This window comes from Myotis lucifugus, unplaced genomic scaffold, assembly GCF_000147115.1.
Source record: "Myotis lucifugus unplaced genomic scaffold, Myoluc2.0 scaffold_175, whole genome shotgun sequence".
NCBI classification, from domain to species: Eukaryota; Metazoa; Chordata; class Mammalia; order Chiroptera; family Vespertilionidae; genus Myotis; species Myotis lucifugus.
Window position 1 is genome coordinate 1,317,917 of NW_005871223.1, and position 9,159 is coordinate 1,327,075.

General features: G+C 38.8%; 1 protein-coding gene across 11 annotated transcripts in view; it reads right to left on the reverse strand.

Annotated features, from left to right (window-relative positions):
- The window catches only part of USP25 (ubiquitin specific peptidase 25), a 149,327-nt gene extending 141,162 nt beyond the window's left edge, over positions 1-8,165 (reverse strand). For 10 of the 11 annotated variants that reach the window (XM_023760186.1, XM_023760191.1, XM_023760190.1 and 7 more), the window contains exons 1-2: positions 8,081-8,154; positions 4,390-4,534 (exon numbers count right to left, since the gene is read on the reverse strand). The gene's annotated coding sequence lies outside the window, so the exon portion shown is untranslated. Of the gene's footprint in view, positions 1-4,389; positions 4,535-8,080 lie in introns of all 11 variants that reach the window. The other variant, XM_023760181.1, reaches the window with a different exon arrangement.
- Positions 8,166-9,159: the final 994 nt, after the last annotated feature.

The following is a 9,159-nucleotide window of genomic DNA, read 5'->3' on the forward strand; positions in this document are numbered from 1 at the left end:
ATCGTGATCAGAAGGCCGGGCCATAGGCAAGGCGACCCCCCGGGACCCAGGAGCTGCCTTGCCTACGTCCCATGATTGTGATCTGAAAGCCGGGCCGCAGGCAAGGCGACCCCCCAGGACCCAGGAGCCGCCTTGCCTGCAGCCCGTGATTGTGATCGTGATCAGAAAGCCGGGCCGCAGGCAAGGCGGCACCCTGGAACCCAGGAGCCCGTTGGCGAGGTCTGCAGGCAAAGCAGCGATCAAGCTATGAGGGGGAGGGTGGGGGGTGGAAGGAGCTACAGGAGCAGCTCTGGCCGGAGACTGAAGACTCCCGCCGGAGCGAGGAGCAAAGACTGAAGGCTCCAGCCGCAGCGAAGACTGTGTCCAGAGCGAAGATGGAAGGCGGTGGCCAGAGTGAAGGTCTGGGTCCCGGGTGCCAGAGGAAAACTGGTGCCGGCAGCCAGGGGAAAGAAGGCCTATTGCACGAGTCTTCGTGCAACGGGCCTCTAGTCTATATAATAAAAGCCTAAGCAACCCTTATGGCAGAACAACCAGAACGACCGGTCGTTATGATGTGCACTGACCACCAGGGGGTGGACGCCCACATGGGGAGCGCCATTCAGCCAGAAGCCGGACTCACTGCTGAGGAGTGCAGAGGCAGTGGCGGGAGCCTTTCCCGCCTCGGTGGCAGCGCTAAGGAGCAGCAAGCAGGCAGGCGTTAAGGAGCGAGGGGTCCCGGACTGTGAGAGAGCGCAGGCCGGGCTGAGGGACCCCTCCCCCTCCCAGTGCACAAATTTTGTGCACTGGGCCTCTAGTTATTAATAATGACCTACATTGTTCACTAATGACTGATTACTATAATCATGTTGCATTCATTTCCCTTACGCGCCTTATGTGCAAGGCACACCATTTCTCTCCATTAATACTAGCAGCAAATATTTTAGCAGCTGATTGCCATGTTAATAGTCTTGGACTGACTTGTTCGATGTGCACAACAGGAAATATTTCACTTTTGGAGAACAAGAAAAATAGGTTTATTTGCATTACGCTTATTTATTTGTGCAGTTACTCAGTGTCTGGTAAGTTAATGTTCAAGAAAAAATATTAATTTTTATGAAAATGTTCTTCTATTTTATGTTAACGATTACTCATTTATTTCAGCCCTTTGTATTCAGCATGTCTCTATCAAAATAAACCTATGTTTCTATGAAAATTGAAGCTTTTGTTTTTTTGCGGCTCACATCAACTTAAACCTTGTTTATCTGGCCTGTTTTAGCCTTTGAGTTTGACATGCTTGATCTAGAGCAGTGGTTCTCAACCTGTGGGTCGCGACCCCTTTGGGGGTTGAACGACCCTTTCACAGGGGTCGCCTAAGACCATCGGAAAACACATATATAATTAATTACATATTGTTTACAGTAGCAAAATTACAGTTATGAAGTAGCAACGAAAATAATTTTATGGTTGGGGGTCACCACAACATGAGGAACTGTATTAAAGGGTCGCAGCATTAGGAAGGTTGAGAACCACTGATCTAGAGCAATCCCTGGAAAACTTCCTAACACTTTCATCACTTCAACACTACACATTCTTTAAGCACTTAACGCAGATTTTTCAATAGAGGCCAGTGTTCGAATACATTTTCATTTGTAATTATCTTTCCTACCCACATGTTTTACCACTCTATCCCAGTTAAAATACACAAAAGATTTTGATTCTTTCAGCAATAACAGCACAATAATTTAAAGAATCTGTTGAATGCATGACATCTCCGTACTTTCTCAGTTTTAAACAGTGTAAAATTATTACAGCACTACAGAATTTAAATATTGAATCAAGACTATTTCCTAAAGGCAGATGTACTTCTTCAAACTTCATAAAATATGGCACAAGTTTATTAAATGAAAAGAATTACTGTTACCTCCTCAGCTACTTTCCTCAGTTTAATACTATTAATAATACAATCACCACATCTATCTCAGAAAGTTTCTTCTCACTAATCTCAAACCAACTTTATGAACATGCTATCCACATTATTGAATGATTAAATATGAATTAACATCTGGGTAGAAGGACAGCACATTTTATCAATAAAGAAACCACAACAGCAAGCAATTTGCTCAATACAACTGTCAAATCAGTTGAGATGAAACCAGAAAGTCCATTTCTCTACCATTTCTTTCAAGTGAAATATAAAATTAGATAGTGTATACTTTTCAAGAGCCACACACACAAATTTTCATTATGAGAAAATGGGACATGTCTTATAAAATCAGGTTGTGCCCAGCTCATGCGGCTCAGTGGTTGAGCATCAATCGACCCATGAACCAAGAGGACACCAGTTCTATTCCCGGTCAGGGCACATGCCCAGGTTGGGGCTCAATCCCCAGTAAGGGGCATGCAGGAGGCAGCTCAGTGATGTTTCTCTCTCATTGATGTTTCTATCTCTCTAACCCTCTCCCTTCCTTTCTCTCTAAAATAAATAAAAACATTAAAATTAAATGAATAAAAATAAAATCAGGTGGCCCTTTCCCTCAGAGCTTCTGTTCAAATCTCTTTTTATCCACATTTTCACTATTCCTTTGTCAAAAATCTTGATATTTCCTAAATAAAAAATTTTAAAAAAGAATATTTCCTGACTTTCTCACAGCAAATAAGACATTTTCTTTTGTTTATAACAGTCTTATAATCTTATCTCCCCTGAATACCTATATATGATATCTCATGTCACAAAGTCTACCATCTATAAGAATTCTCAGCTCCCATTCTAAAATCTTTTCATCCATTCAACTAGAACCCTGAACCATGTTTAGTCAATTCCCTGTTTCCTTCACTTTAAGCAATTGCCTTCAATCAAAATAATTCTATTTTTCTCTTTTCTACCTAATTTTGTTTTCCCCCCAAGTCTCAGAACCATAAATGTTGTTATTCTCATATACTCATTCCTCCTTTATTTATAGACTTCTCCTTTTTCACCTTTCTTAATCACCTCTTTTTTACTCTTTTTCTTGCAACAAGCTTGTTCCCTTTCATTGGTTTTGAAACAGCTTTTTATATATTTAAAAATAATTCAACGAACACTTTTGAGACACTATGGCATTCTAGTATGATGCCGGGAACATCAGTGGTTTCTTGCCCTGTTAAGCTTCCAGTTTGGTAAGCAAGAAAGGCACAAACAATTTGAAAATAACAAAGTAGTACTCTTTAAGACAAAAGTATGCTCTAGCTGCTAGAGAAGCACTTATTGCCAGAACCAGCAGCTCCTGAGTTAAGTCTTATACCAGAAGGAATGAAGCTAGAGGTAAAGGCTAGATGGGACTCCAGACAGAAGGAACAGCAAATGTAAAGACGAAGAGATTAAATAGCACTGGGGGTCTGAGAACTTCAAGCCATTCTGTATTATGACAGTACAAAGTGAGAGGAGGACAACAGGAGAAAAGGAAGTTAGAGATACAGACAGAAGCCAAAACACATTGTATTTTGAACTTGGACATAAGCAAAGTCTGTCTTATGAGTATAAAACTTCTCCCACACCTATTATCTGTGTGATATAGGAGTATTCCAGCTTTGGCTAACCCAAGATCACTTGTGAAGCAAAAATATAAAGATCACCTTGAAAGTTTGAAATGAAAATATTTTATTAACAAGAATTAAGCAGTATTTAATGCCAATCAATAGCTATAAACATCTATGTGGATGGGTTCTTCCTGATTGCTGTCTAACTTAAAGAAAGTCTATAAACAAAATCAGAAATTCTCTTCAAATACAAGTTAATAATCAAACTGCTCAGGTCCAGAATGCATAAAAATAAATACCTACATTTTATAGGGGGTACATGTTCATATTTTTTAAAATTCATTGTTATATAAACATATTGATACTCTGAAGAAAACTTAGTATCCCATGCAAAATTTTCTATATATATGTGTATCTGTGTTGGTGTGTGCATATGTGTGTTTATTTATTTTATTACATGGTAATAAATCTTCTCCCAAAAGCTTTATTTGGGGGAAGGGCAGGGGTTGAGGTAAAGGAAAGTCTATTAAATGGTAAACCTATCAGTAATCAAAAATAATATTTTATCTTCAAAAATAATATTGAGGCCACTACAACACTTAAATTCCATAAAAGAAATGACTGTTCCCACTTAAAATTCTAGAAAAATTTGTTTCTTTAATGAGTAACACCTGTAGCTACTCCCTATTTCAAACAATAATTACTATGTGAAATGCTCAATAAAAAGATAAATAACTTAAATACAATCTTTAACTCCTAAACTGGAAAAAAATATATAATGCTGATGAAGTAGCTCTTTTATTTTCCTTCACCTCTGCTTAAACAAATGAATATATTCCCACAGTAATTTTTCATTACATCGTATTAAATATTAAGAAGGAGAAGTAAACTCACTTGCATCTGCCTGGCTCCCCACACTGATGTACCGGTCGTTGCTGGGAAGCGCGGTTTGGTAGTAAGCTGTCTCTTCCTGCTGAGGGGGCTTGGCATTCTTTGCAGTCAGGAAAGCCACTGCTAATTCCAAGTTTCCATTACTGTCCTTCAAATATCAAGAACAAAATATCAAATATTTTGAACTATTTCTATACATCCTCATGATTTATGTAATTTTCTTCATAACAACTAATACTTAATAGCAAAAATTGTTTTCAGATTTGAAATTATTGTTGATTCTAATTTTGTACCCTAAATTCATTGTAAACAAAGTATACTATATCAATAGTAATTCCTGTTTCTATTAATTAAAACTATTAATACAATGTAAAAATCAATTATATAACTAATTCCTTATTTTTCCATTACTTTCATATCTGCTTAACAAAAATCAATCGAAAACTTATACTTCTAAACCAATGAACAAACTAAAAAATGTTTTCTGGAGCTTGCTATATAAAAGTGTAAAAAATGAGTATTTATAACAGTACTTCTGTAAACAAGGACAATAAAAGATGTTCCCTTTAATATGGATGCTGAATCCATGCCTACAGGCAAACTTAAGCAAATGTCAAAGGCTTGTAGAAAGAAAATAGTAAAATGTTCTGCAGCTTGATAGTATGAAGAGACACTCGGAACTCCTAGACCAGTGGTTCTCAACCTTCCTAATGCCGCGACCCTTTAATACAGTTCCTCATGTTGTGGTGACCCCCAACCATAAAATTATTTTCGTTGCTACTTCATAACTGTAATTTTGCTACTGTTATGAATCGTAATGTAAATATCTGATATGCAGGATGTATTTTCATTGTTACAAATTGAACATAATTAAAGCATAGTGATTAATCACAAAAACAATATGTAATTATATATGTGTTTTCCGATGGTCTTAGGCAACCCCTGTGAAAGGGTCGTTCGACCCCCAAAGGGATCGCGACCCACAGGTTGAGAACCGCTGTCCTAGACAGAATGCTCAATGATAAGATGATGATCCCACCCAACCTATACATACTAATAAAGTTTATGTAATTCTCAAAAAAAGCATACCTAGACACAACTTTTTTCTACAGTTAATTTAGAAAAAAAGTAGATGCTAGGAAACTGAGAATTTCTAAAACAACAAAAGAATGACTTGCTCAGTTTTATCTCTATATTCTCTGTACACTTAATACATGTAATAGTAGTTCTATGGCAGCTAATTCAAACAACATTAAGAAATCCAAATGTTAATAGTGAAGTTATCTTTATAACAGAAAACCAGAGGACACAAGCTGTGCAGGCCTTAGGAACTTTCCCCCACACACAAAGTGTAATAGGAAGTCAGTGGAGTGATTTGGACAGAAATGGCATGGTATGTCTTACATTTAAAGGACCGCTCTACTGTTTGTTGAGAATAGATTATAGACAGAAAGGGCAGCAGCAAAGCCCAACATCATTTGCTATCATATTAAATATGGGGGGGGGGAATGACAGAAAGAAAAAGATCAGGATGATTCCAAGACCTGAGGCCTGAGCTATGGAAGAATGAAGTCCCCAACGCACTCACTCCAATTCTAGTAGCTAGTGAGGAGAGAAAAGGTCACGGTGCAATTTGAAAAGCACCACTGCTTTAAACTCTGTCACAATTATTATAAGACTCCTAAATGAATGATTCATCCAAAATATGGCTGTAACATATTTTATAGTTTAATAAGTAAACCAGTTGTAAAATAATTTGCAATAATAATGGCTAATATTTATTGAGCACTTACTATGTGCCAAGAAGTGTGCTAAGTGCATTTCATACACTATCTTATGCCATAACAAACTGCAACTAGGATTTACACAACCTAAAGGTTACTAACTTTGGAGGGCTAAAGATAGATATTCAAAATAAAATAAAAGTCCTGAAATCAATCAATAATATTGTGGCTCCCAACAGTAAACTACCTGTCAGTCTATGACTGCGAGAGTCAAGATATTATTAAACATCTTACAAATTTATATTGGGCAACAGTTAAGGTTCAAGCACAATGTCTCCCCCAACCCCCAGGCCAGCTACTGGTACCAGAATCAAAAGTTTAAAACAAAAACAAAAAGAAATAAAGTCACACAGCTTACCTCAAAGAAAATGTGGACAAGAATTTAATTAATTCTTTATTATTATTTAATTAAACATATCCTACATATTTCCCAAGTTAAAAAAGAAAATTTCCTAGATTTGCCCTGACAATATAATGGTGTATACTCCCACTCAGTGGTACAGAATGGGAAAGACACTCTCTGAAAATACACATGGGGTGATTTGGTCAGGTTATCAGAATAAAGAAAAAAGTGGCAATCATCCAGACGTCATAATTATAAAAACAGAGTACAACACTTTTGCTTACTGTCCAAATATATAAATTGGCTTCATAACCCATGCATTGAGGCTCTAAACAGTACTGTCTCATCATTTTTCTAATGGGGAAAAAGCTGAAGCAAAGCTTCTAGTAAAATCAGAAGTTCAGTGTGGCCCCCCCGGAACCAGGCTTCTTGGTTTCTATTCTAAGCTCCTCCACATACTAGCTGTGTGGTCTTAAGCAAGTCACGTTAACCTCTGTCTCCTAATCTTTTAAAAGGAGGTGAAAATAATACCTACCTCATAGAGCTATTAGGAGGATGTTATCCACATGAAGTATTGAGAATAGCAGCTAGTACTGTAAGGGCCTAACAAGTGCTATGATCACTATCATTATGATGATTATGATTACACTCATCTAAATGACAAATTATTGCTAGAAACAAATGAAGAATTGGGGGCTCAGAATAAAAAATTACATAATTTTGCCTCATGGAGCAAGTTCCAAAGGACTGAAGTTGTATGAAGGCCTAGAGTGGCACAAACACTGTAAATTTAAATTCTTAAACATCTTTCCGTCACTTGATCTTTTTTTTTTAATATGTTTTTATTGATTTTAGAGAGAGCAACATCATTTGGCTGCCTCCTGCTAGCCCCATACTGGGTATCGAGCCCACAACCCAGACATGTGCCCTGACATGGAATCAAACCAGTCACCTCCTGGTTCATGGGTTGATGCTCAACCACTGAGGCACTCAGGCCAGGCCACTTCATCTTTTCAATGCACGTATCCATGTGATCTGACTCATCTAGTGCCTTCATAAGATACAACCAAAATGATGCACTTTATTTGCTGCATATACTAAACAGGTTTGATGTTGAATATTCGTAAGGTACAATCAGTTGAATGTTAGCCAAATTATATTTCTCCTTGGAAGGAAATAAAAAAAGTAAGCTTTTGATCTTCTATTAATTTTCTACTCCTCTCTCCTCCTCTTCTTCTAACCCAACCCACTCTCCACACCATTTAAACTCTAACACGTGGCTCTTCAGTAATCAGCCATCTGCATCTGGATTCATCACAACCCTCCATTTTGCCATGAAAGTGTTTCTTACGTAGAGTTATCTGTCACTCCACAATATCTTGGAACATTAGGCTGCTGAAGCTAACATGCTCAAAACTATAGTATGTTAAATCTCTTATTTTATAGAAGTTCTTTCTTATATTTCTACTACTACCACATGGTATAACAAAAAACTCAACTTTCAAACATGGTAGGCAGTAAGACTAAAGGGGTTAACATGAACTATGTCATAAAACAGAGGTCATACCTTCAAGGCTTGCTGTAGTATCTGGGTGTCATTAATCCCAGTGATTTCTCTCAGCTGATTCAAAAACGTCTGCTGATGCTAAAGGAGGGGGAAAACCAAAATTATTACACTCTGAAATATGAAAATATGAATGACTTTGCGGGGGGGGGGGAGGGTGATGGAAAATGCAAATTAAACTAGAATTAAAAAGAACTTGAGACTGAACAAATTTCACTCTTTTAGGAAGAATGAACCATGCTATGTGGAGAACCTTACTCCATTCTCATGATTCCACCAAAAGGGAATTTTTACATTACTCCCCAAGAATAAGAGATCCTGAATTAAGTTTCTAGCTAGTCTTCACCACCTCATTCATGTCTCCCAAAATGAAAAGGAGTGATCTGCATGATGGATAAACCCAGGAAAACTAAGGAAAGTGTATCCATTGGGCTACTTCAAGGAGGTGATGGCCCTACTGACTGAAGTCAGGCAGTTCTAGGAATTTCTCCCTGCCTCTTGGGTCAGCCAACATCCAGGCACCTGGAATGTCTGAAAAAGACATGCTTTGGCAGGCCATGTACTATGTAGGTATACTACATCATGGGAATCCTAAGAGCTATTTGAGGAAAAAAGAGAATCATCTCATTCTCCAATCTGTCATAAAAGATCCTAAATAGAATTCATCTTTTGCTCCCATTTGCTTCAGACCTGTTCATATGCTATTGGTCTATACAGTAATTATACTTCACTAGTGGCCTGGTGCAGGAAATTCGTGCGGGGGGGAGGGGGGGTTTGTCCCGCAGCCCGGCCTGCACCCTCTCCAATCTGGGACCCCTCGGGGGATGTCCGACTGCCGGTTTAGGCCCAATCCCACAGGGATCGGAGCAAAACCGGCAGTTGGACATCCCTCTCACAATCTGGGACCACTGGCTCCTAACCGCTCACCTGCCTGCCTGCCTGATCGCCCCTAACCACTCTGCCTGCTGGCCTGACTGCCATCAACTGCCCCACCTTCCAGCCAGATCAAACCCCAACAGCCCCCCTGCCGCCATGCTCACCCCCAACAGCCCCCGTCAGCCTGCTCGCCCAAATGCCCCCTG